Raw genomic sequence first — 27,219 nt, forward strand, 5'->3', positions numbered from 1 at the left:
TTTGTATTATTTGAAACCACAGATGCTTAATGCCCATTCTCTTTTTAACAATAGCATGTTAATCTATTCTTAGTCCCTTTATGTATTGTGATTTTTTTGTGTGGCAAAATATATATAACATGAAATTAACATTGCAACCATTTTAAGTATACAATTCGGTGGTATTAAGTGCGCTCAGAATCTTATACAACCACCACCACTATCTGTTTATAAAATGTTTTCATTATCCCAAACAGAAACTTCATAACCATTGAGCAAAACCCCCCAATCTCCAATCCCATGGCCCTTGGTAACCTCTCATCTACTTTCTGTCTTTACAAATTTGCCTGTTCTAGATATTTCATGAGTGGCATCATATGATATTTTTCTTTTTGTGTTTGGCTTATTTTACTTAGCATAATATTTCCAAGGATCATACATATTATAGGATGTTTCACTCCTTTTTAAGCCTAAATAACACATCATTTATATATACCACCTTATATTTATATATTTATCTGTTGCTGAATACTTGGGTTATTTCAATTTTGTGGCTATTGTAAATAATGCTGCTAAGAACATCAGTGTCATAAATCTCTTTGAGAACCTACATGTCTACGTATGTAACTAACCTGCACGTTGTCACATGTACCCTAAAACTTAAAGTATAATAAAAAATAAAAAAAATTTTTTTAAAGCTGCTTAAAGATAAATGGAAGAAAAAATTAAAGTTCTAATAAAAAAAAATTATTTTAGATATATACCCAGAAGTGATTTGCTGTATCATGTGTTAATTTTTTTTTTGTTTATTTTGAGGACTAGCACACTGTTTTCTGTAGTGGCTGCAACCATTTTACATTCTCAACCACAGTGCACAAAGTTTCCAATTTCTCCATATCCTCATCAACACTGGCATACAAGTAACTGTGTGAGTTCCTGTTTTCAAATTCTTTGGGTATATACTAGAAGTGGAATTGTTTAGTCATATAGTAATTCTGTGTTTAGGTTTTTTAAGAAAAACCTCTGAACTATTCCACATAGGGGCTTCTCCATTTTATATTAACACTAACACAATATCTTCATGGACTTGCCCAAACTTGATATTTTCCTTTTATGTTTTTTTAATTTTTTTAAGTTGTTGAAATGATGCAGGATTTTTCTCAGCCATTTTGCCAGCTTGAGACCTCCAGCTGGAGATTTCCAGCCAGCAATGCCCCTGCTTGGCCCACATTCTCCACAGGAGGTGCCCCAACCACTCAGCCACTGGGCCACACCTGGCTTGCACTCTGGCATGAATCCTGCAGCCACCATGATTATGAGCTCAGCCCCCAGATGAAGAGGGTGTGTGGGCAAGTGAGTGAAGGGTCTGGCCAGCTGCTTCAAGTGCTGGCACAGGAGTGGGTTCCATGCAGGGCTTACAGCTTGACCAAGCATGTTGCAAGTGACTTCCATGGTAGACTCTAGCATCTAGACAAGGGGAACATGAAGGCACTCAAGCAGGGAAGCCCATGACCCAGAAGTCCCAGAGTGGGTGTTACAGTATGAATAATAACTCTTTTAGTCCCACTGTCCACAGCCCAAGGCACAGTGGCAAGTTAACAGCTCTGTCAGTCCCATCACCCCGCTCTGGCCTGAGGCACCTGGGTTGGCTCAGCCCCAGCACTGCTTTCCATGGAGTGGGGCAGCCCCCTTCTGCTGGTGGAGGGTGGAGGGCCACAGAGTTATTGCTTTCTTTGTACCTGTGTTCAGCATGGTCCCAAGTTCTTGTTCTGAGTCCAAGAAGAATGAGCTTATGCTGACAATCGAAGGGTGAGGAGAGAGGATGAAAGTTTCACTGAGTGATGAAACAGCTCTTAGTGAAGAGGGAATGTGGTCAGGTGGTCTCTCCCTCAGTGTGGCTGGGTCCAGGGCTTTTATGGGCTCAGAAGGCAAGTGTTCTGTGCTGATTGGTTTATAAGTATGCAAAAGAGGCTAAAAGAAAGCCATCATTCAAAGGTGCACATGACAGTGTAGAAAAACAATTAGGGAAGGATAGGTATATGTAAAATAGGTGAAGGGTGGGGAGCAATAAAAAAAAAGTGCATCAATTGGGGATAGAGGTGCTCAGTCTGGTCTGTGGATTTACGCAAGACTTGAAGTTAGGCTTCAAACTGCCTTCAACTTGAAGGTTGGGTTTCACTGGGACACACCCCTGTCTGCCTAGGATTTGTCTACCTCCTGCCTGTATTGCTATCAATAACCATCTTAGGAGATGAGGTGTGAGTGGTTTCTCATTGAGGTTTTAATTTGCATTTCTGTAATGACTAAAGATGTTGAAAATTTTCATGTTCTTATTAAGCATTTCTTTGTCTTGTATGGAAAAATGTCTATACAATCCTTTGCCTGATATTCATTGGGTTTTTTTTGTCATTTTGTTCTTGACCTGTAAGAGTACTTTATTCAATATATTAAGCTCTCAAAAAATATACAATGTATAAATATTTTAAATCCTTAATAGGTTTTATTTTCACTTTCTTGATAATTTTATTTGATGCACAAAAGTTTTCAATTTTCGTGAATCTTAATTCATCTATTTGCACTAATGTTGCTTGTTTTTTGGTGATATATCAACAAATCTGTTGTTTTATCCAGGGACATAAAGTTTTATGCCTAGGTTTTCTTCTGAGGGTTTTATCGGTTTAGCTCATACATTTGTTGATTTTTGTAAAAGGTGTAAAGTGGGGTTCAACTTAAATCTTTTGCTGTGGAAATCCAGTTATCTTGGTATTATTTGTTGAGGATAGTTCTCCTTCCCACTGGGAAACATAACTATCTTTTAAAAAAAATCAGTTGTCCGTATATGTGAGGGTTTATTTCAAGACTTTTAATTCTAATGAGTTAATATATTGTTTCTAATATTTGTGCCAGTATCACACTGCTTTGATTACTGTTGCTCTGTAATAAGTTTTGAAATTGAGAAATATGAATCCTCATTTGTTTTTTCAAAATTGTTGTGGGTTTTTGAAGCTTTTTGCAGTTCCATATGAATTTGGGGACAAGCTTTTTCATTTAGGCCTAAATGGCTGTTAAATTTTTGATAGAGAGTGCATGAGTCCAGAGCTTGCTTAGGGTGGTATTAAAACAAAAATATTGTCTTTCTACCAATGAACATAAAATATCTTTCCATTTAATTGAGTGTTTTACTTTCTGCAATATTTTGTACTCATCAGTGGTATCAGAATAACGTTGGACTCATGGAATGAGTTAGGTTGTGTTTTCTCTTCTATTTTGTGTAAGCGTTTCAGGAATATTAGTGTTACTTTAAAAATGTTTAATAAGGGTCACAGTAAAATATTTTGATCCTGGACTTTACTGGGAGGTTTTCAATAACTGATTCAATCTCTTATTATAGATCTGTTGTTCTCTATTTATTCTGAGTCAGTTTGGACAATTTGTGTGCTTATGAGATAGTTTCTATTTCATCTAGATTATCCATTTTTTGATATACAATTATTCATAATATATTCTTATAACCCTTTTTATTTTATAAAGTCAATAACTATACCCCACTTTCATTTCTGATTTTAGTTATTTTTGTCTTTTTTGATTTGTCAGTCTAGCTAAAGGCTTGTTAATTATTTAAAAAGTATTTTCAAAGAACCAACTTTGGTTTCTTATATTGCATTTATGTTCTTTCTTTTTATCCCCACTGTATTCTTATTTTTGTTTGTTTATTTGTTTTTTGGCCACTTTGGGGTATAATTTTCTGTTTGTTTCTGGTGGCTCAAGATATAAAGTTTGGTGATTAATTTAAACTTTTTCTTCTTTTTTAATGTAGTTATTTGTATACATAAATTTTCCTCTGGGCACTGCCTTCTCTACATTTATTAAATTTTGTCATGTTGCATTTTTTGTTTTTATTCATCTTATTTTCTAATTCCCATCATTATTTCTTTTTTGACATATTGGTTGTTTTAGAGAGTTGTTCATTTCCATGTATTTGTTAATGTTTAAGTTTTCCTTCTGTTACTGTTTTCCTCTTTCGTTTTCTTATAATCAGAAAAGATACTTGTACGATTTCAGTCTTTTTATTAATAAGTTTATTGAGACTTGTTTGGTGTCTAACATATGATCTATTCTGGAAACGTATGTTCTATCCTAGGGAATGTTTGTGTATTAAAATATCTTAAAGAACTTCAATCTCATAGAAAGGGAGTAGAAATGTGGTTGAAAGAAAATTGTGTGGGTAGTGGGATAGAAAGGGTGAGATGTTCGTCAAAGAATAAAAGTTTCCCGTGAGGAGGAATAAGCTTGAAGAGCATTGTGGTTATATTTAATAATATACATTGTAAACTTGAAAACTTCTCAGATAGTAGACCTTAAATATTTTTAATACAAAACATGATAAATATGTGAAGTGATCAATAGGTTAATTAGCTTGATTTAATCATTTCAGAGTGTATGTATATATCAAAACATCATAAATATGTACAGTTTTCTTTGGCAATTACACTGCAATAAAGCTGAAAAATAGTCATATTGTCTTAATGAATTGGTATGATTTTCAGCATGTCTTTCTATGTGTTTTGTAACGGTTTTTGACTAAAAGTCTTTTATGTCTGATAACAGTAGAGTGACCTCAAACTCTTATTTTGTTACCATGTGCATGGGATGTCTTTTCCCATCCATTCACTTGCAATCTATATATGTCTTTAGATTTGAAATGAGTCTGTAGATGGCACACAGTGTAATCATATTTGTTTTCTATTTTTCATTTAGGCAATTTCTCCCTTTTGATTAGAGTTCAATCCATTTGCATTTAGAATAATTACTGATAATGAAAGACAAAACTTCAATTTTGCTTTGATTTCTGTATGTCTTTTACATTTTTGTCAACTATCTCCTCCTTCCCTCCATTATTGTCTTTCTTTTGTTGAGTTGATTTTGTGTAGCAACCATTTTAATTCTATTCTCATTTCCACACACACACACACATTAAATGTAAATTGGCAGAATGGGTTAAAATCATTATATTTACATATATAATTATATATTATATATAACACATATATATTACATACAAATTAGTATATATAAATCAGTATATATAAAAGTACATATAAAAAATAAAGTATATATTACAAAGTATATATTACCTATACAATAAAGTGTGTGGTGTGTATACACACACACATACTTTTTAAAGCAACTTTAAGTTTACAGAAAATTTGAGTGGAGAATACAAAGAGTTCCCTTATACCCTCTCACTCCCAGCCAGTTTCCTCTATTAACATCTTGCATCACTGTGGTACTTTTTTTTTTAACAACTGATGCACCAATACTGATACGTTATTATTAACTAAAGTCTACAGTTCACATCCTCAAATGCATGTCATCACATGAAGAGGTGTTCTGTGTATAGACTAGAAGGTAGGCAATGTGTGTGAAAGAAGTGAAAGTGAAGAAATAAAGAACCTAACACATAGTGCACACCTACTAAGCTCAGAATACTGGTAAAGATATTTTCTTATTGTCAGGAAATATCAAAATAGAAGTTGTAATAAGAGAGATATTTGTGCATGAAGACAAATCTCCAGTTAATCTTACATCTGGGGATGAAGAATTTTGGCCTTTGTGGTACTTTTAAAGTTAAGAGGGAGGAGCCAAGATGGCCGAATAGGAACAGCTCCGGTCTACAGCTCCCAGCGCGAGCGACGCAGAAGACAGGTGATTTCTGCATTTCCATCTGAGGTACCGTGTTCATCTCACTAGGGAGTGCCAGACAGTGGGCGCAGGTCAGTGGGTGAGCGCACCGTGCGCCAGCCGAAGCAGGGGCGAGGCATTGCCTCACTCGGGAAGCGCAAGGGGTCAGGGACTTCCCCTTCCAGGGGTGACAGACGGCACCTGGAAAATCGGGCCACTCCCACCCGAATACTGTGCTTTTCCGACGGGCTTAGGAAACGGTGCCCCAGGAGAGTATAGCCCGCACCTGGCTCAGAGGGTCCTATGCCCACGGAGTCTCGCTGATTGCTAGCACAGCAGTCTGAGATCAAACAGCAAGTCGGCAGCGAGGCTGGGGGAGGGGCGCCCGCCATTGCCCAGGCTCGCTTAGGTAAACAAAGCAGCCTGGAAGCTTGAACTGGGTGGAGCCCACCACAGCTCAAGGAGGCCTGCCTGCCTCTGTAGGCTCCACCTCTGGGGGCAGGGCACAGACAAACAAAAAGACAGCAGTAACCTCTGCAGACTTAAATGTCCCTGTCTGACAGCTGTGAGGAGAGCAGTGGTTCTCCCAGCACGCAGCTGGAGATCTGAGAACGGGCAGACTGCCTCCTCAAGTGTGTCCCTGACCCCTGACCCCCGAGCAGCCTAACTGGGAGGCACCCCCCAGCAGGGGCAGACTGACACCTCACACGGCCGGCCAGGTACTCCAACAGACCTGCAGCTGAGGGTTCTGTTAGAAGGAAAACTAACAGAAAGGACATCCACACCAAAAACCCATCTGTACATCACCGTCATCAAAGACCAAAAGTAGATAAAACCACAAAGATGGGGAAAAAACAGAGCAGAAAAACTGGAAACTCTAAAAACCAGAGTACCTCTCCTCCTCCAAAGGAACGCAGTTCCTCACCAGCAACGGAACAAAGCTGGACGGAGAATGACTTTGACGAGCTGAGAGAAGAAGGCTTCAGACGATCAAATTACTTCGAGCTACGGGAGGATATTCAAACCAAAGGCAAAGAAGTTGAAAACTTTGAAAAAAATTTAGAAGAATGTATAACTAGAATAACCAATACAGAGAAGTGCTTAAAGGAGCTGATGGAGCTGAAAACCAAGGCTCGAGAACTACGTGAAGAATGCAGAAGCCTCAGGAGCCGATGCGATCAAATGGAAGAAAGGGTATCAGCCCTGGAAGATGAAATGAATGAAATGAAACGAGAAGGGAAGTTTAGAGAAAAAAGAATAAAAAGAAACGAGCAAAGCCTCCAAGAAATGTGGGACTATGTGAAAAGACCAAATCTACGTCTGATTGGTGTACCTGAAAGTGACGGGGAGAATGGAAACAAGTTGGAAAACACTCTGCAGGATATTATCCAGGAGAACTTCCCCAATCTAGCAAGGCAGGCCAACATTCAGATTCAGGAAATACAGAGAACGCCACAAAGATACTCCTCGAGAAGAGCAACTCCAAGACACATAATTGTCAGATTCACCAAAGTGGAAATGAAGGAAAAAATGTTAAGGGCAGCCAGAGAGAAAGGTCGGGTTACCATCAAAGGGAAGCCCATCAGACTAACAGCGGATCTCTTGGCAGAAACCCTACAAGCCAGAAGAGAGTGGGGGCCAATATTCAACATTCTTAAAGAAAAGAATTTTCAACCCAGAATTTCATATCCTGCCAAACTAAGCTTCATAAGTGAAGGAGAAATAAAATACTTTACAGACAAGCAAATGCTGAGAGATTTTGTCACCACCAGGCCTGCCCTAAAAGAGCTCCTGAAGGAAGCACTAAACATGGAAAGGCACAACCGGTACCAGCCACTGCAAAATCATACCGAAATGTAAAGAACATCGAGACTAGGAAGAGACTGCATCAACTAACGAGCAAAATATCCAGCTAACATCATAATGACAGGATCAAATTCACACATAACAATATTAACTTTAAATGTAAATGGACTAAATGCTCCAATTAAAAGACACAGACTGGCAAACTGGATAAAGACTCAAGACCCATCAGTGTGCTGTATTCAGGAAACCCATCTCACGTGCAGAGACACACATAGGCTCAAAATAAAAGGATGGAGGAAGATCTACCAAGCAAATGGAAAACAAAAAAAGGCAGGGGTTGCAATCCTAGTCTCTGATAAAACAGACTTTAAACCAACAAAGATCAAAAGAGACAAAGAAGGCCATTACATAATGGTAAAGGGATTAGTTCAACAAGAAGAGCTAACTATCCTAAATATATATGCACCCAATACAGGAGCACCCAGATTCATAAAGCAAGTCCTGAGTGACCTACAAAGAGACTTAGACTCCCACACATTAATAATGGGAGACTTTAACACCCCACTATCAACATTAGACAGATCAACGAGACAGAAAGTCAACAAGGATACCCAGGAATTGAACTCAGCTCTGCACCAAGCGGACCTAATAGACATCTACAGAACTCTCCACCCCAAATCAACAGAATATACATTTTTTTCAGCACCACACCACACCTATTCCAAAATTGACCATATACTTGGAAGTAAAGCTCTCCTCAATAAATGTAAAAGAACAGAAATTGTAACAAACTGTCTCTCAGATCACAGTGCAATCAAGCTAGAACTCAGGATTAAGAATCTCACTCAAAACCGCTCAACTACGTGGAAACTGAACAACCTGCTCCTGAATGACTACTGGGTACATAACGAAATGAAGGCAGAAATAAAGATGTTCTTTGAAACCAACGAGAACCAAGACACAACATACCAGAATCTCTGGGATGCATTCAAAGCAGTGTGTAGAGGGAAATTTATAGCACTAAATGCCCACAAGAGAAAGCAGGAAAGATCCAAAATTGACACCCTAACATCACAATTAAAAGAACTAGAAAAGCAAGAGCAAACACATTCAAAAGCTAGCAGAAGGCAAGAAATAACTAAAATCAGAGCAGAACTGAAGGAAATAGAGACACAAAAAACCCTTCAAAAAATTAATGAATCCAGGAGCTGGTTTTTTGAAAGGATCAACAAAATTGATAGACCGCTAGCAAGATTAATAAAGAAAAAAAGAGAGAAGAATCAAATAGATGCAATAAAAAATGATAAAGGGGATATCACCACCGATCCCACAGAAATACAAACTACCATCAGAGAATATTACAAACACCTCTATGCAAATAAACTAGAAAATCTAGAAGAAATGGATAAATTCCTCGACACATACACCCTCCCAAGACTAAACCAGGAAGAAGTTGAATCTCTGAATAGACCAATAACAGGAGCTGAAATTGTGGCAATAATCAATAGCTTACCAACCAAAAAAAGTCCAGGTCCAGATGGATTCACAGCCGAATTCTACCAGAGGTACAAGGAGGAGCTGGTACCATTCCTTCTGAAACTATTCCAATCAATAGAAAAAGAGGGAATCCTCCCTAACTCATTTTATGAGGCCAGCATCATCCTGATACCAAAGCCTGGCAGAGACACAACAAAAAAAGAGAATTTTAGACCAATATCCTTGATGAACATTGATGCAAAAATCCTCAATAAAATACTGGCAAACAGAATCCAGCAGCACATCAAAAAGCTTATCCACCATGATCAAGTGGGCTTCATCCCTGGGATGCAAGGCTGGTTCAATATACGCAAATCAATAAATGTAATCCAGCATATAAACACAACGAAAGACAAAAACCACATGATTATCTCAATAGATGCAGAAAAGGCCTTTGACAAAATTCAACAACCCTTCATGCTAAAAACTCTCAATAAATTAGGAATTGATGGGACGTATCTCAAAATAATAAGAGCTATTTATGACAAACCCACAGCCAATATCATACTGAATGGGCAAAAACTGGAAGCATTCCCTTTGAAAACTGGCACAAGACAGGGATGCCCTCTCTCACCACTTCTATTCAACATAGTGTTGGAAGTTCTGGCCAGGGCAATTAGGCAGGAGAAGGAAATCAAGGGTATTCAATTAGGAAAAGAGGAAGTCAAATTGTCCCTGTTTGCAGATGACATGATAGTATATCTAGAAAACCCCATTGTCTCAGCCCAAAATCTCCTTAAGCTGATAAGCAACTTCAGCAAAGTCTCAGGATACAAAATCAATGTGCAAAAATCACAAGCATTCTTATACATCAATAACAGACAAACAGAGAGCCAAATCATGAGTGAACTCCCATTCACAATTGCTTCAAAGAGAATAAAATACCTAGGAATCCAACTTACAAGGGATGTGAAAGACCTCTTCAAGGAGAACTACAAACCACTGCTCAAGGAAATAAAAGAGGATACAAACAAATGGAAGAACATTCCATGCTCATGGGTAGGAAGAATCAATATCATGAAAATGGCCATCCTTCCCAAGGTAATTTACAGATTCAATGCCATCCCCATCAAGCTACCAATGACTTTCTTCACAGAATTGGAAAAAACTACTTTAAAGTTCATATGGAACCAAAAAAGAGCCCGCATCGCCAAGTCAATCCTAAGCCAAAAGAACAAAGCTGGAGGCATCACACTACCTGACTTCAAACTATACTACAAGGCTACAGTAACCAAAACAGCATGGTACTGGTACCAAAACAGAGATATAGATCAATGGAACAGAACAGAGCCGTCAGAAATAATGCCACATATCTACAACTATCTGATCTTTGACAAACCTGACAAAAACAAGAAATGGGGAAAGGATTCCCTATTTAATAAATGGTGCTGGGAAAACTGGCTAGCCATATGTAGAAAGCTGAAACTGGATCCCTTCCTTACACCTTATACAAAGATCAATTCAAGATGGATTAAAGACTTAAATGTTAGACCTAAAACCATAAAAACCCTAGAAGAAAACCTAGGCATTACCATTCAGGACATAGGCATGGGCAAGGACTTCATGTCTAAAACACCAAAAGCAATGGCAACAAAAGCCAAAATTGACAAATGGGATCTAATTAAACTCAAGAGCTTCTGCACAGCAAAAGAAACTACCATCAGAGTGAACAGGCAACCTACAAAATGGGAGAAAATTTTCGCAACCTACTCATCTGACAAAGGGCTAATATCCAGAATGTACAATGAACTCCAACAAATTTACAAGAAAAAAACAAACAACCCCATCAAAAAGTGGGTGAAGGACATGAACAGACACTTCTCAAAAGAAGACATTTATGCAGCCAAAAAACACATGAAAAAATGCTCACCCTCACTGGCCATCAGAGAAATGCAAATCAAAACCACAATGAGATACCATCTCACACCAGTTAGAATGGCAATCATTAAAAAGTCAGGAAACAACAGGTGCTGGAGAGGATGTGGAGAAATAGGAACACTTTTACACTGTTGGTGGGACTGTAAACTAGTTCAACCCTTGTGGAAGTCAGTGTGGCGATTCCTCAGGGATCTAGAAGTAGAAATTCCATTCGACCCAGCCATTCCATTACTGGGTATATACCCAAAGGACTATAAATCATGCTGCTATAAAGACACATGCACACGTATGTTTATTGCCGCATTATTCACAATAGCAAAGACTTGGAACCAACCCAAATGTCCAACAATGATAGACTGGATTAAGAAAATGTGGCACATATACACCATGGAATACTATGCAGCCATAAAAAATGATGAGTTCACGTCCTTTGTAGGGACATGGATGAAATTGGAAATCATCATTCTCAGTAAACTATCACAAGAACAAAAAACCAAACACCGCATATTCTCACTCATAGGTGGGAATTGAACAATGAGAACACATGGACACAGGAAGGGGAACATCACACTCTGGGGACTGTTGTGGGGTGGAGGGAGGGGGGAGGGATAGCATTGGGAGATATACCTAATGCTAGATGACAGGTTGGTGGGTGCAGCGCACCAGCATGGCACATGTATACATATGTAACTTACCTGCACATTGCGCACATGTACCATAAAACCTAAAGTATAATAATAATAATAATAATAATAATAATAAAAGAATAGATAAAATATAAACAAATAAAATAAATTTTTATTTGAATAAATAAAAAAAAATAAAAAAAATAAAGTTAAGAGCAGATTTTAATTATGTGAGGTCTCAAAGAGAACTCCATTTAGAGAGATTGCTATAATTTAATTACACCATATATTTCATAATGTATAATTATCAACTAAAAGATATAAAATAATTATTATGTTTATGAATTGAATTTAAGTTCAAGAAAACAATATTAATTGTATTATTGAATTATAGTTTTTATCTTTATAGGCATACTTTACAGATACTGATATAGCCAAAAATATTTATGCACATTTACTCTTATAAAAGTTATTCTTGGTAAACAAATATATCATATCAAGGGTGTTAGAGTAAGATCACCAGGGAAAAAATTAAAGAGAAAGAGAGAAAGAAAGAAGGAAATTTATTGGCTTATAAAAGGAGGGATACTGGGAAAGTGAAACATATACTTTGTGGCAGACAGTTGTGGTTTTATGTATTATAGACTCCTATTTACTCATTTATAAGCTAAAATATCACTTTGTTGCCATTCTAGAAAGGCACCCTTGTGTTCTGGAGAGGAATGATAATTTTTCTCTTTTTCAATGTTTATAATTCTTTATCAATTTTATTATGGAATTTTACAAGGGCTATGTTAAGTATTAGTGGCATCCATTGGCTGTGCTCATTTCCTTAGCAACTTGCCTCTTGAGTTCGTATTGTCCTAGTAGTAAGTTCTAGCATTTACAGAAATGTAGCTTTACTGCCTTTTCTTTGTACATTCAACACTAAACTGATCATGGCATTTTCTGTTTCTTCCATGGTCTCCAAACCAGGGTCCATGTTTTCTCTACCACTTCATTTTGATCCCAGACAATTTTAACTCCTGAACTCAGAAACTTTTTGCTGTTTTACCCAGAGCAGAGTTTTCTATTGTGACTTTGCTCTTCTGGAGCCATTCCACTTCCATGAAAATAAATGTATATTAATCTGTCTTTTAATTTTCATACCTATTGTCATTTGTCTGTTTGGTATTATTAACTGAAACTGCAGAAAGAAGTGCTGAGAAAATTATATTTGGGATCAACAGCATTTCATTACAATCTCATTTTTCATCGTAACTTAAAAAGGGAACTTGAACAAGGTCTTTGAGCCTCAATAAATTGGCCTGCAAACTGGGGATAATACAAGCTGTGATGATTAAAGATGATACTGTATTGTCTTTCTCTTATTTAGAAAGCTTCCCCTTACCTTCCTGGCAAAATTCTTCTCATTAGCTAGGTCCCAGTTGACTTACCATTTTATTTGTAAAATATTTCTCTTTACTCGAAGCAGAATTAATTGCTGCTGCTTCTGTGCTCCCACAGCACCTATTCATAAGCACTTATCACATTTTTAGCTACATTCCAGACTGCCCTTAGCCAGCAACAATTTGTGAACATTTTTTTAAGGCCAGTAATGGAACCAATTTGTCTTTAAAAGCTTAGCACTTTTCACTTTACCTATCATAGAAATAAAAAGACATTCACTGAATTTTGATTGAATTCTCTCCTCTGCAGAAAATCCAAATACTTGGTCATTTTATGTTCAGAAAGTTGTTTGCACCTCTTCAGATCAGAGGTAAGGAGTAAAGTGACCTCAGTAATCAAGCCAATAGGCCACCCCGCCACGTCTGCTCTCTCAGTGCACACCTCCCAAGTTAACCAGAATATTAAGGCTAGTTTTTCAGGGAAGGTGCCCTCTATATTTGACAATAGTAGAGACACATGGAGGGTATTTATACTTCTTTAATTTTGTATTTTGTACATTCTGAAGACAATTTATTTTCTTAATTCACTTCATTATTTCAGGCAGTCAGGTTCTAATATAAATGATTATCAACAGCTATCTTTTTTTATTCACATTCCATCTGTGTGCACAATTCATTCACAAAAGAATCCTGAATACTTCTCAAGCAACAAACTATTTCTAAGAAAAGGCCCATTTCCATAAATGGACATATATTCATTTAAAAAACATTTCATTAATTGTACTTCTCAAAAGACAGTATTTTGCAGGCAGTGGCTTTAATTTTGGGGAACTGAATGTTTATATCATGCAAAGAGAATAATGAGTGAGGTTGGGTGGCATGATATAATAAAAATGTTAAATGATATATGTTAGATTCATTCACTTAGTGAAACCCTTTGTCTTGGAAGAAAATATGGGGTGAAGATGATAGAAAATTTTCATTTTTGGAAAATCAGTGAAAATTAGCCAGGGTTTTTGAAAAATTGTTTTTGGGGTCTTAGTCAAAGTCTTTTAACATATGAAAACAACAAGGAGGAAAATATGTAAATTTAACGTGTATGTTCAGGTTTCCTGAAAAATTCAGTTTTGAAAAAGTCTACTAAAATATAACAACCAAAAGAGACAATAGATCTTGTTCAAGTCAGATTGATGGCTATTGCATTGCTTTTTGCTTGTGTCAGCTAACCCTGGCAAAAAGAATCCTTTTGCTATTGGGGTGAAACCTGTAAACTTAGATGTTTTCTTCCTCGCTCTAAAAATCTTGTTTATACCTTGTGTCTTTTTCCATTCATCACAGCTATATTTAAATGTGGGTAAAATTTTGGAATGTTTGATTTTTATTATACCAAGGACATTTATGTTTAACCTGACTGTGTAATTAATAATTAATTGTAATTAACAAATATTCTTCTTTGTCCATGTATAGAAAATACTTGTTAATTTGAAAAACACACCTTTTTGGTTTGACATTACTCTGCTTTTAAATGAAAACAAAACATAAAAGAACTATTTTTTGTAGAACATGTGAAAAAATAATGCCACTAATTTTCATTTGTAGTTTACATAAATAATCTTTGCACATTACATGCAAACTACATGCCTGTGTACATAAAAGCACTGGGCATTATTCTATATTCTATGTTATATATATATATCATTATGCTGATACATGAAATATGTACATAAGATCTACAGTATACTACATGCAGGGGCATGGGCTTCAAAATTGTATAATTAGATAACGTAAAAATATTAAAACAACTACAATGTAAGCTTGATTAAAAAAGCTTTGTCATTTATGTTGCATTTACTATATATTTAAGTTGGACTGTTGTATTTAATAAATTAGAAGCATTTTCCTTTTATTGATGAGTAGTTTTGTGTGTGTGTGTGTGTGTGTGTGTGTGTGTTTTGTTTTGGAGATTTAGTCTGACTGTGTCGCCCAGGCTGGAGTGAAGTGGTGCGATCTCTGCTCACTGCAACCTCTGCCTCCCAGGTTCGAGTGATTCTCCTGCCTCAGCCTCCCAAGTAGCTAGGATTATAGGTGCGTGCCATCATGGCCGGCTAATTTTTGTATTTTTAGTAGAGATGGGGTTTCACCTTGTTAGTCAGGATAGTCTCTATCTCCAGACCTCGTGATCTGCCTGCCTCAGCCTCCCAAAGTGCTGGGATTACAGGCTTGACCCACCGCGCCCGGATGAGTTCTCTTTTTTTCATCATCACCAGCATTTGATATCTTTTGTCTTTTTGATAATAGCCATTCTAAGCGGGGTGTGGTGATATCTCATTTTGATTTTCATTTCCCTGATGATTAGTGCTGTTGAGCATTTTGTATATATATGGGCTAACAAAAGGCATGATTAGGGCTAACAAAGGTATTATTATATACTCTCTATATATAGCAATATATATTGTATACACTATATATACACACACACACATATATATATAGTGTGTGTGTGTGTGTGTGTGTGTATGAATCTCTTTGTTAGCCCTAATGCCAAAGGACAGTTACACTTTGTTGCCTAGTACAATTGATGATGACTTTAAGTTATTTATCTATACTACGTCTGCCAGATTGAGGCTTAATGTTCTCCTGACTCCATGGCTAATTTGATTGTTATGATAAATCAATAGGTACATGAAAATCCAAAATCCAAAACTTAAAGCACCATCAGTGCTCTTTGCATCAAGACTCTTTTTTTTTTCTTCTTTGAGATAGGGTCATACTCTGAACCCCATGCTGGAGTGCAGTGGTGCAATCATGGCTCACTGCAGCCTCAACCTCCAGGCTCAAGTGATCCTCTTACCTCAGCCTCTCTTGAGGAGATGGGACTACAGGTATACGCCACCATGCCCAGCTAATTTTTGTATTTTTTGTAGAAACAGGGTTTCACCATGTCGGCCAGGGTGATCTTGAATTCCTAGGCACAAGCGATCCGCCCACATCGACCTCCCAAACTGCTGGGATTACAGGCATAAGACACCACACCCGGTTGAGGACTCTTTCCAAATGATTCATTGTAGATATCACACTCTTGGAGACACACTTCTCCACTTCAAGCATCTCCCACATGTGATCTGTTGTCTTGCATATAAATAGAAAGAGATATGCTAGATAGAAAAACTGTAGTATGGTGACCTCAAAAAAAATATACTATAGATCTAAGTACGTAGATATACATATAAATATAGATAAATAAAAGGCACCTCAGATTTGGGATTATAAAAACTGTAAGACTGGGATCAGCGAAACATAATGTAGGTATCAGAAGAGGCAACCCTTTACCACTCTTTAGCATGTTAGACTTGCTTTTTCACATGTAAGACTGAATTTAGCAATATCAGTTTTCAACTGTAAATTCAATTTTAATTATAGTGGTTAAGTAAGGAAATTTACTGCCAGATTTGATAGAAGTTTGTCTTCTAATCTCTTCATTTTTATTGCTGCAAGATTAATTTAAAATAATCAATAAAATCCCTATTTATTGATGTGCTGTACATGTTAGGCACTGTTTCAAAAAAGTTTTACATAATATTTGATTTGTTCTTCACAATGCCTAATGTAGTGGATATTTACTTATCTGCTTTTGTTTGTTGGTTGGTTTTGTTTTGTTTTGTTTTGTTTGAGATGGAGTCTCGCTCTGTCGCCCAGGCTAGAGTACAGTGGCACGATCCCAGCTCACTGCAAGCTCCGCCTCCTGGGTTCATGCCATTCTCCTGCCTCTGCCTCCTGAGTAGCTGGGACTACAGGTGCCCACCACCACGCCCCACTAATTTTTTTTTTTTGTATTTTTAGTAATGACAGGGTTTCGCCATGTTAGACAGGATCATCTCTATTTCCTGACCTCGTGATCCGCCTACCTTGGCCTCCCAAAAAGCTGGGATTACAGGTGTGAGCCACCGCACCCAGCCACTTATCTGCATTTTTAAAAAAGACAAACCCAGTATTAGAAAAATAAACTCACCTACAGTCTTACAAATGATAATTGTGAAGAATTAAAACCGAACATTGTTCAACTTCGTGTATGTGATCTCTGTACTCTTATGAGTCCTTTATTTTGTTGTATGCTTTTATATTCTCTTTTCTGAGACCTCTGTGGTTGTTCTAGTGAAAAAAAATTGATAGGGTGTGTTATGAACTTCTAATTAGATGTCCTCTTGAATCTGAAGAAAATTTGCTAAAGTTAACTTCTGAGATTCTAAGTTTTTATTTATTCAACTTATCTACTAGAAAGATGAGTAATGACCAGTCTTTTGCATTTTATTGATTAAACCACATATATAAATAGATTGACAGATAAAATCCAAATATTAGTGATGAATATAAAACCAAATTACAGTCCATCATTTGACCAAGAAGTGAAACTTTGAAGACAAATGAGTATATAACAATAAGTGATAACGTTTGAAATTTTTTAAAAAAAGGTGTCACTTAAAGCAAATATAAATGAAGAAAATTCTTGTGTGAAAAACCAGTGTGAAGAAAGCTTTACATGGCTAGGAGCTATAAATAGAAGCAAATGTAGTAACTAATGCAAAAGTTGTACAAAAGGATTATATTTTAAAATGATAATATTTTAGTAACTATATATAATAATTTTGAAATTCAATATTTCACTAATGTTTATTTTTAACATATTGTATCATGGACTTAGCAGTTTAGGTAGAAAGCTCTGTGAAAGTAAAAGTTATCCAGAGGCTATAAAAGAACTTTCAAAATTCAGGGACATTTTCATAAGCCACCTCAAATTCATAAAGCAAACTGTCAATAGGATTGAACAGCAATATTTACCTACTCAGAAATATTTTCTTTCTAAATGTAAAGGGTAGTGAACATATCATTCAGTACAACTACTTGCTTGAAATTGTTGCAATTACAATTTCTGTAACACAGCATCAAAACATAGATTTAAGAAATCAGTATTTGCAGGTGCCAGACTCCAAGAAGCATTTTCTTGGAATACTGAATACATTAAAGTCGCAAAATTGACAGCCTGGATAACTTTTATAAGTAGAATGTCAGCATCCTTTTGCATTTTTAAAACATGTGAGGGATGGAATTCATTTTCTTACTGAGATTCCAGCTGTGGGAGGCCCATGGGAGCTTCTGAATTCTCTGCTCCTTAGAAATATGTTGAGTTCCATCACTGGAAGAATTAGAAGTTCCAGCTTTTCTGAGGGACATAATTGACTCAGGTATCCTATTTATAGTAGAAGCAAAAGGCTTTGTCTTTTGTCTCTTTGTAATTTGAAAAAAAAATAGTACTTTAAGTATATTATGTTGTAATCTCCAAAAGGATTCCAGATTTACTTGCAGAATGACCAACAGACCCATATGTAGCTATGGCAAAATGTCCTTTAAAATACTGATAAGTACGGCACGATGAAAACACAATCCTACCAAGAAATTCAAACTGATAGTCAACCTACAAAAAGTGTGTGAGGGGCTGTGGAGGTAATAGGCTATTAATAATGCTAATGGAGTTATATTATGTGAAACTGTTTTCACCTCAAGCCCAATTCACACCTTGATACATAAAATAGATTCCGTATAAGAAAGAAAGCCCCTCCTCCACTATAGGTCCCTCAGTTTAGAAACTGCATTGAGATAATGGGACAGCTATCCTGCACTGCACTGGATGTTTCTTTTAGAGGTGAAGTCCAATCATCCCATTCACCCTCAACCCTTAACCTTTATAAACTATTCAAATACAGCAACCTCCAGAGAAGAAAAGTGAAGAAAGAAGGAGACTGGAAGAGTGAGTAAGTTTCATATGTCACATTTTTCTATGGGATGGTTTCACCATAAATAAACTATTCTATGCAGAAGCAACTACAGCAAAAGTTCTCCTCCTTGTCGTTTATGGTGTAATCTTTACCTTTTATTTTTACACTAGTATAGTGTATTATAGAGCCAAGTTTTAAACTTAGAAGTAACAGTTCAGTGCGGTAGTCTTGCATTGAAAAACTTTCTGAGAAATTAAAAAATTAGGCCAAGAACCATGCCTATCAACCTGACCCCCAACTTAAATTTGAGACAAGAATTCTGTCATCATCTAGTGGACAATAAACCTTAAATTTTAAAAAATATAGATCGGGAAGATATTTATGTATACACAATTTTTTTGTAATAAAAAATTTTAATTAAAAAATTAAAATTAAAATTTAAAAAATTAAATGGAATTTAAATTTAAAAAATCTATGTTCTCATATTCCTTCAGTGCTGGTTTAAACATTGTTAGACTACTCTCATATGTCTTAAACTTCAGGCCAACTCTTTGTGCACTTTCTCTTTACTTAGCCATGGCTTAATTGGGTATAGGTAGAGAGCTTACTTATAGTCCACTGCCACAAAATAAATTTTGCCACTTTGTAATTTCATGTCAAATGTGATGAAAATGAAGCAGTAGGAACTGAAATATATTTATTAACTTATTTTCAATTGACAAAAAAAAAGTTGTGTATATTTATGGGGTATAAAATTTTGACTAATGTATTCATTGTCCAAAGAGTTAATAAAGCTAATTAACATATTCCTCACCTCATCAACCTATTATTTTTTGTATGGTGAAAGCATTAAAAATCTATTCTTTTGCAATTTTGAAATATACAATACTTTATTGTTAAATTTGGTCACGATGCAGTGCAAAGGATCACCCTTTGTCCTCCAGCTTAACTGAAACTTTATTAAAAGGAAATCTTAAGACAAATAAAATTTGACAGAGTTTAATTTAGCAAAGTATGATTTGTGAATCAAGCAGACCAGAACCAGGGGAGGCTCAAAGCCACTCTGTACTGCCTTGTGGTCCAAGAGGATTTATGGACAGAAAGAGGAAAGAGATGTACAGTAAATAGAAGTGAGTTAGAGAAACAGTTGGAATGGTTACAGCATGGCATTTGCTTTATTTAAATATGGCTTGAACAGCTGACTGCCTTTGGTTGGCTGAAACTTGGTAATAGGTACAAGAGTAAGTTACAATCTGTTTATATATCCAATTAGGCTACAGTTCACAATGTACAGAGTAACTTTAGGTCAAATTTAAAATACCTACGGAAGCAGCTTTAGGCTAAATGTAATATAACACCTTTGATCAGCATTCGCCCTTTTCCCTCTCTCTGCCTCCCTTTCAGCCTCTGGTGGTCACCTTTCTACTCTTCATTTCCATGAAATTGACTTTTCCATTTGGTTTTGTCCAGAAGTCTGTGGTGTCAATATTATGCTTCAATTTTGGTGCTAATATAGGATTAAAGCAAATAATCTTACAAACAGTTTGGCACATAGAAAACCTTTGTAATATATTGTCTTTTGTTATTAATACTACTTGTCACAATGTGGAAGTATTTGACACTTGGTGGGATCACACTTGATGGTAGATATGAGCATATTTAAATTCTGATGAACTCAAGTAATCTAAGTCAGCCTCTTCAAATCTCTTCCAATGCTAATTCTCATTCACTATCTATTATGTTGTCCGGTTTATTTTCTTCATAGAACATATTACCATCTGGCAATACATATTTTCTGGTTGAACAATAAAAAATTTAAGTATAGGTAATAGTAATTGCATCCTTACCATGTATCAGTCCTTACACTTCACTAATTTAAGTTTCATTCTCATCCTACAAAAAAGGCAGGAAAATTTGTATATTTTAGAGGTTATTGTGGTGTATTCATATGTTAAGTAATCACTTTAAGATCACATGATTATCAGATGAAAGGTAAGAATTTAAATCCAAGTTTTTCTTATATGGTAGCTCTCACTATGTTATTCTGCTTTAAATAATATATTTAACATTTTATATTATTCTACTAGTTATATTTTAATTTATTACTTTAGTCCTACCATTGCAATTTTCTGACATTTTCCCACACAAAAAAAGAAAAAAAGATAACAAGTTTATGATCTTATATAAGCCAGTATTTATTTTCAATCTTTCATGAAAAAAAATGCTTTTCCTTTTTTGCAAGATGATTGAAATACCCAAGATAGATATTTCTTATGAAAAAGAGTTGACATTAAACTATTAGAGCAATAAAGCAGAATAACCAGAGAGACTTTAACACTGTGAAAAGCAGTTGCAAAATTGTTCTGCTATAACTGGAGTCTCAAAGGGCTCTGAGTGATAGTTACAACACAAAATAACAACTGAAACATGGGAAGAAACAAACTATAAACTATCAGAAATGCAAATTATTTTTATTGCTAAAGTAATATATATTTACTGAGGAAAATTTAAATAACCTTATCCAAAATAAAACAAGAAGAAAAATCTAAAACTCACATGTAATCTCACCAATTAAGAGATGGTGATTGTAAATATTTGGCTATAACATTTCAAAATCTTTCTATATTTACATTTATACAAATGGGTTTATATTATACATAATTTTTAGAGTTTTTTCATTTAACAATAGGCTGCAAAGATCTATTCATCACAATCACTTAGTTATCTGTATTATTATACTATTAACTATGTTTTCATTGTTGAACTCAGGAGAGATTTTTAGTTGTGTTACTAATTTAAATATGCATGTGAATCAACATTCTTGCAGGTGAAAACATGAGCAGACTCTTGTCCCTCCTGTATGATAAATTCCTAAATGTGAAGTTGCTTTACCAAAAGGGCCAAACACACACACATATATACATAAATAATACTCATTTGTATTCATTCATTCATTCAATTTGTGCATCCATAGGTTGCTAGTAAACATGGTGATTTTCACCCATATGAATGTGGGTGACAGTTTCAACATCTCTACCATTAACTACTCAGACGTCTAAATTATATGTATTAACTAATTATTTTAAAATGCGTCCAGCTTTTCTCATGTGATTAGTTTTTTCCTAGGATATTTTTCTTTCCTCCTAATTTTTACATGCTCTCAATTCATTGAGGATTTAATTTTTTTCTCTACAATATGGTTCAGAAAAGCATTTCTGCATCAACCTTTATCATTTAAAGTTGAAGGGTAAAATAATAATAGTTACTAAATAGGGTACAACAGGATGGATTGCAATCAGAAAATCATTAATAAAATATAATATATTGAACATCAAAGGGATTATATGAATGATAATCTCAGGTGATATTTTCTTTTTAGAAATTATCTTCAACTCCATCTGTCTTCTCTTCCAATTTTGCTGTTAATAAAATAACTATTCCAATCCCTCAATCTGAGCTCTCGATGCCTTCTCTTTTTACTTTCTCATGAACTTTGCTCATTCATTTTATTTCTACTCTCCTATCCTGTAATTACAATTTATCCATATCTATCGACATTAGTATTATATTCACATCAAGTTCTAGGAAAGGCAAAGCTAATCTACAGTGAAGAAAAATATGCACACTGGTTGCAGGATTTTGGGAGAGGTTTGGTCTATAAATCCACTCAAAAATGACATGAGGGAACTAGTAGTACAGGTAAAATCCCATGGGTGATCTTTCAGGCCTGACCATAGGCAATCACAAAGGCTTGGCCTGGCAGGCCTCATGGAGCAAAGCTGTATACCTGACATCGAATTTAGCATATAGCCAATGCATTGCAGCAAAAAACTCAGACCCATATGGTCAGCTGTGCCCTGACAAATAGCTGCATTCTTATCCCAGGTGCCTTCATTTGGAGGCCCCCTTGTCTGAGGCCTTCCTCAGGCACCTCTGCAAACACTTCCTTATGGGGGTAGAAGAAGAGGCAGGGGGACCTTGAGGACCCTTCTCTCCACTCTGACTTAGTACTCCGTATATTTTTATTCCTAGCTCTTATGTCTAGCCTTCTCCAGACCCCAGGTACAAAAAACTGCAGGAGACTTTTAGAAAATACACTGCAACTAATGCGATGGAAATAAACTGCCACAAAACACACACACACACACACACACACACACACACACACACACACACAGAAACTGAGATGCTGCTAATACTAACAGGAAACACACAGGGAAGGCATAGTCCTCTCCCCTTCTCCTCCAGCTTCCCAGTTTCCCTTCTTGGAAACTTGGTCTCTCTTGGAAGAATGTGAGCAGCTGGTGATGTTGAAGTGTGATTTGCGAAGTTCCAAGCCCATCGTTGCCAAACAGAGTGGAAAGTAGAGGGATTGGAGCTGAAAAATGATTATTTAATAAAGGACATACCATTCAACTATTACCATAACACCTATCACCTTAAGTCTCAATGTCCTCATCTTAAATGCATATATATATATACACATATATATATGTGTGTGTGTATGTGTATAATGATTAATATATACACATATTTATGTATGTGTCCAAATACACACAGATATAAATACACATGTATGCCCTATACCAGGCCAATAAGATTATTTGATACTAAATGTGGAGAAAAAAATACTCAGGTCACCCTGACCAAGAGAAGAATGTGATTTCTAATATTTATAACAGAATATTGATATTGGAGTCGCTGCAGTTTTTGCTTTTACATAATTAAATTTTGCTTTAGGTTTTAATTTTTTTAACAAAGGAATTATTTCAAATTTGTATTGTGTTTGTACTATAAAAGAATGGTAACCATAAGATATAAATTGACAATGCAACATATGAATTATGGTCTGATCACACATAATATTCAAATTTGCAACTATCTAGGAAAATCTTGAAGCTTATTATTGTAAAGATATGTTTTGAGCTATGCATTTCTCTTTATTTTATGGAAAATAAAGACCATTCAAATAGTATGTAGGAAGCATTGGTAATCCATCCAGTGGGTGCTGCCCAGAATGATTCTGAAAATTTGCTGATTTGTGTGTGTGTGTGTGTATAAATCTAATGCCTATAACAGTATCTGGAATAGTAGGTTCACAATGAATATTTCTTAAATGCATACATGAGAAATATCGTATACATACGTTTGTATATTAAAAGTGCAATGCAACAATTTAAAGACTAAAAGAATAAAAATAAAAGTGCATTGCCGAACCTTTTCTTTAGGGTCTAAAAGGAATTTGGACCTTTTGGTGGACTTAATCTCGAGCCTTACATCTTTCAGCAGATAGCCTATTAGGGCCATGTATCATGCTTGAGATGTGCACTTTATTTTGCTGACTTTGTTGTAATAGATTACATTTATTGCCATTTGTGGGGTATTTGTACTACTTGAATAGAAGATATGAGTTTTTCAGGGTAATTGTTTCATCTGGTAGTCTTCTTTTGTCTCCTTTATAGCTTTCCTTTTTCTTGACTTGCTCCTTTTTAGCTGCTTCAAGCAATTTTTCTCATGCCTAAATTCAAGGCAAGTGTGATAGAAATTATGTAGCTCCTTATATTGTCAAAGAAGTTTAATCTAGCTTAACTGTGTATAGAAGTTAGGACTAGCTATTATTCCATGTAATAGTTCAGAAACTGAAGGGAAGAAAACTATGTGATTTTTACTTTTTTTAACAAATGTGAAAAAATTCATTTTTAAAATTTCACGGTAGTGAACTTTGTATTTGTTACATGCATAGAGGGAAGACATCTATATTTATAACTAAATCATTCAGATAGAAAAAAAATCCCACTGACTATATATTCTTACAATTGTGTCTTCCTTTCTGCCTATTTCCTCTTCAGGTTTGGCTGCAGGAACCAAAGTGACTTGTTCTTGTTGCAGCTTGGGTTTGATGACTTTGGTTAGTACCACTACCTTCCCTTTCCCTCCTTACCTCCCTTAATTTTGGAAATAAATTTCTGCATATGTTGAGGGAAAAAGTGCATTGCAGCAAATAGAAACAATAAATATCCTTCCAATTTCTAAGGCTAAAAGACTTCTGCATCTGCTAACATTAAGTGGTCAGTGACTAAATGCCAGTCATTGGGCTAAGTACCTATGTACATTTTTCATTAAGCTAATGAAGATCACATAAGTAGGTGACACAGAGACAGCATTCCAATGTAGATATATTTGCCTCCAAAGACATAGTTCTTTATCATTTATTCTACAATACTTCAGCAATTTGTCACCTTAGCACATGCTAAACTTGGAACTATGGTATTTAGTCACTAATTTATATGAAGGAATTTTGTTTTTAATTTTGGCACCTTATAATAATGTATGCTGAGCATAAAAGTAGTAAGTGGTTGAGATCCCAAATAGATACATGTTAGAGGTCAACAGTACAGAACATTTCTTCCATAACCCTTCAAAACTATGGCCTTTTGAAAAGTGATATTTTAAAAGACCTCATTCTGGCATGATAGAACATGCATCATGGAAAAGGCATACTCTTGTTTGTTGGTTTCAAATCAAATTACCTATCTAAAACCTAATACAGATATCAATCAGGATACTAAAGTAGGGAAAAATGAAAATTATCTAAAAGACAGGCTTCTTCACTCTGGAAAGCAATTTGGAGATTTCTGAAAGAACTTAAAACAGAGCTACCATTAGACCCAGCAATCCCATTACTGGATATATATCCAAAAGAAAACAAATCATTCTATCAAAAAGATGTATGCACTCACATGTTCATTGCAGCACTACTCAAAATAGCAAAAACAAGGAACCATCCTGATGTCCATCAGTGGTGGACTGGATAAAGAAAATGTGGTACATATATGCCATGGAATATTATACAGCCATAAAAAATGAAATGATGTCCTTTGCAGCAGCATGGATGCAGCTAGAGGCCATGATCCTAAGCAAATTAATGTAGGAACAGAAAACCAAATATTACATCTTCTCACTTACAAGTGAAAGCTAAACATTGGGTACTTATGGACATAAATATGGCAACAATAGAAACTGGGGACTACTTGGGGGAAGTGAGGGGAGAAACAGTTGAAAAACTATTGGGTATATGCTTAGAACCTTGGTTATGGGATTTTTCATATTCCAAACCTCAGCATCACACAATATACCCAGGTAACGAAAATGCACATGTATCCCCTGAATCTAAAATAAAAGTTGAAAAAAAAGATAGGCTTCTAAATAGCATTTTGCATATATTACAGTGTGATAAATGATATAACACAAGATTCTTTCGCTACACAGGACAGGAAATCTTCATTTTATGCTTCCTTCTTAACACAATGTAGTGAATTTACTAGGCCAAACACCAAACTCTTACATAGAGCAGGCCAGAACCATGGATTTGTGGTTGTTGTGAAGAACCCTGACTAAAATTCTGTTTTTATTCCACTTTAAAATATACAGGTATCAGAGGCACTACCTCAGGAAATACTGGGAAAAAAATTATTTTTCATGGCTTGCTTGCTACTTTCTCTCTCTCTTTCTCTCTCTCTCTCTCTCTCTCTCTCTCTCATTGCCTGCTGTCTCTATCTCAACATATTTGTACATGTGCTCACACAAACACATACATACACACCTCAACTTTCTCATGTATTGCAATTATGTATAGCATATAGTCTTACTCAGCTCAGGCTGCCATAACAAATCACCATAGATCAGGTGTCTTAAGCAAGAGGAATTTATTTTCTCACAGCTCTGGAGGCTAGAAGTTCAAGATCAAGGTGCTAGCATGGTTGGTTTCTGGTGAGGTCTTGCTTCCTTCCTTGTACACAGATGCCTTCTCACTGTGTCCTCACATGCAGAAAAAGAGAAAGGGGAGAAAGAGGGTGAAAGAGAGAGAGAGAAAGAGTGAGAGAGAGCAAGCATTCTGGTATCTTTTTTTTGTAAGGGTACTAATACCATCATTAAAACCACAACTTCATGAGCTCATCTAAACCTAATTAACTCCCAATCTCCCCTCCAAATATGATCACATTGGCGAACAGGGCTCCAGCATGAACTTTAAGGGAGCACAATTCAGTCCATACCACATTTAATGCTCTATTTAAAATTGTTTATAAAAACAACTAATGTAACCTTCATTATCACTTTTATTTATCATTTTCCAATTCACGTTAATCTTCCACAATTTTTTAACCTCCATTTAATAGAATTCAATTAATCTATGTCCTGTCCAGAATATCTAGCAGATACACCTGGACTTCACTTAGAGTATATATTTTCAACGTTACATATACTTTTAAAACATGTATCTTATCTCTTTCTGCTTAGATATTCAGTAGACAACAAGAGATGTTACCTAATTCTCTCATAAATCGCCAATTCTGGCTTTTTCTAATTTTATATATTCAGGTGAAATGTTGAAGAATCAGAATTAATTCCCAGAGGCATTTTCAAGTGTATAAAATAGGTGAAATATCACAAAAAACCCAGAAGTTACTTCGTGAAGACTTTATGATTAGTACCTATGCTCCTCCTTCTTTATTCATCACTCTCCTCGAAGAATAGCTGAAATTAAAAAAGTTT

General features: G+C 35.7%; 2 long non-coding RNA genes across 2 annotated transcripts in view; one reads left to right on the plus strand and one right to left on the minus strand.

Annotated features, from left to right (window-relative positions):
- Positions 1 to 22,951, minus strand: part of LOC129030273 (uncharacterized) — a 60,249-nt gene extending 37,298 nt beyond the window's left edge. Inside the window, exons 1-3 of the long non-coding RNA XR_008500599.1 lie at positions 22,881 to 22,951; positions 18,013 to 18,178; positions 16,905 to 17,044 (exon numbers count right to left, since the gene is read on the minus strand). This is a non-coding gene — a long non-coding RNA (uncharacterized LOC129030273). The remainder of the gene's footprint in view (positions 1 to 16,904; positions 17,045 to 18,012; positions 18,179 to 22,880) is intronic.
- Positions 1 to 27,219, plus strand: part of LOC129030274 (uncharacterized) — a 552,505-nt gene that overhangs the window by 188,426 nt on the left and 336,860 nt on the right. The window lies entirely within an intron of this gene.

Source organism: Pongo pygmaeus, chromosome 12 (assembly GCF_028885625.2).
Source record: "Pongo pygmaeus isolate AG05252 chromosome 12, NHGRI_mPonPyg2-v2.0_pri, whole genome shotgun sequence".
Taxonomy (NCBI): domain Eukaryota; kingdom Metazoa; phylum Chordata; class Mammalia; order Primates; family Hominidae; genus Pongo; species Pongo pygmaeus.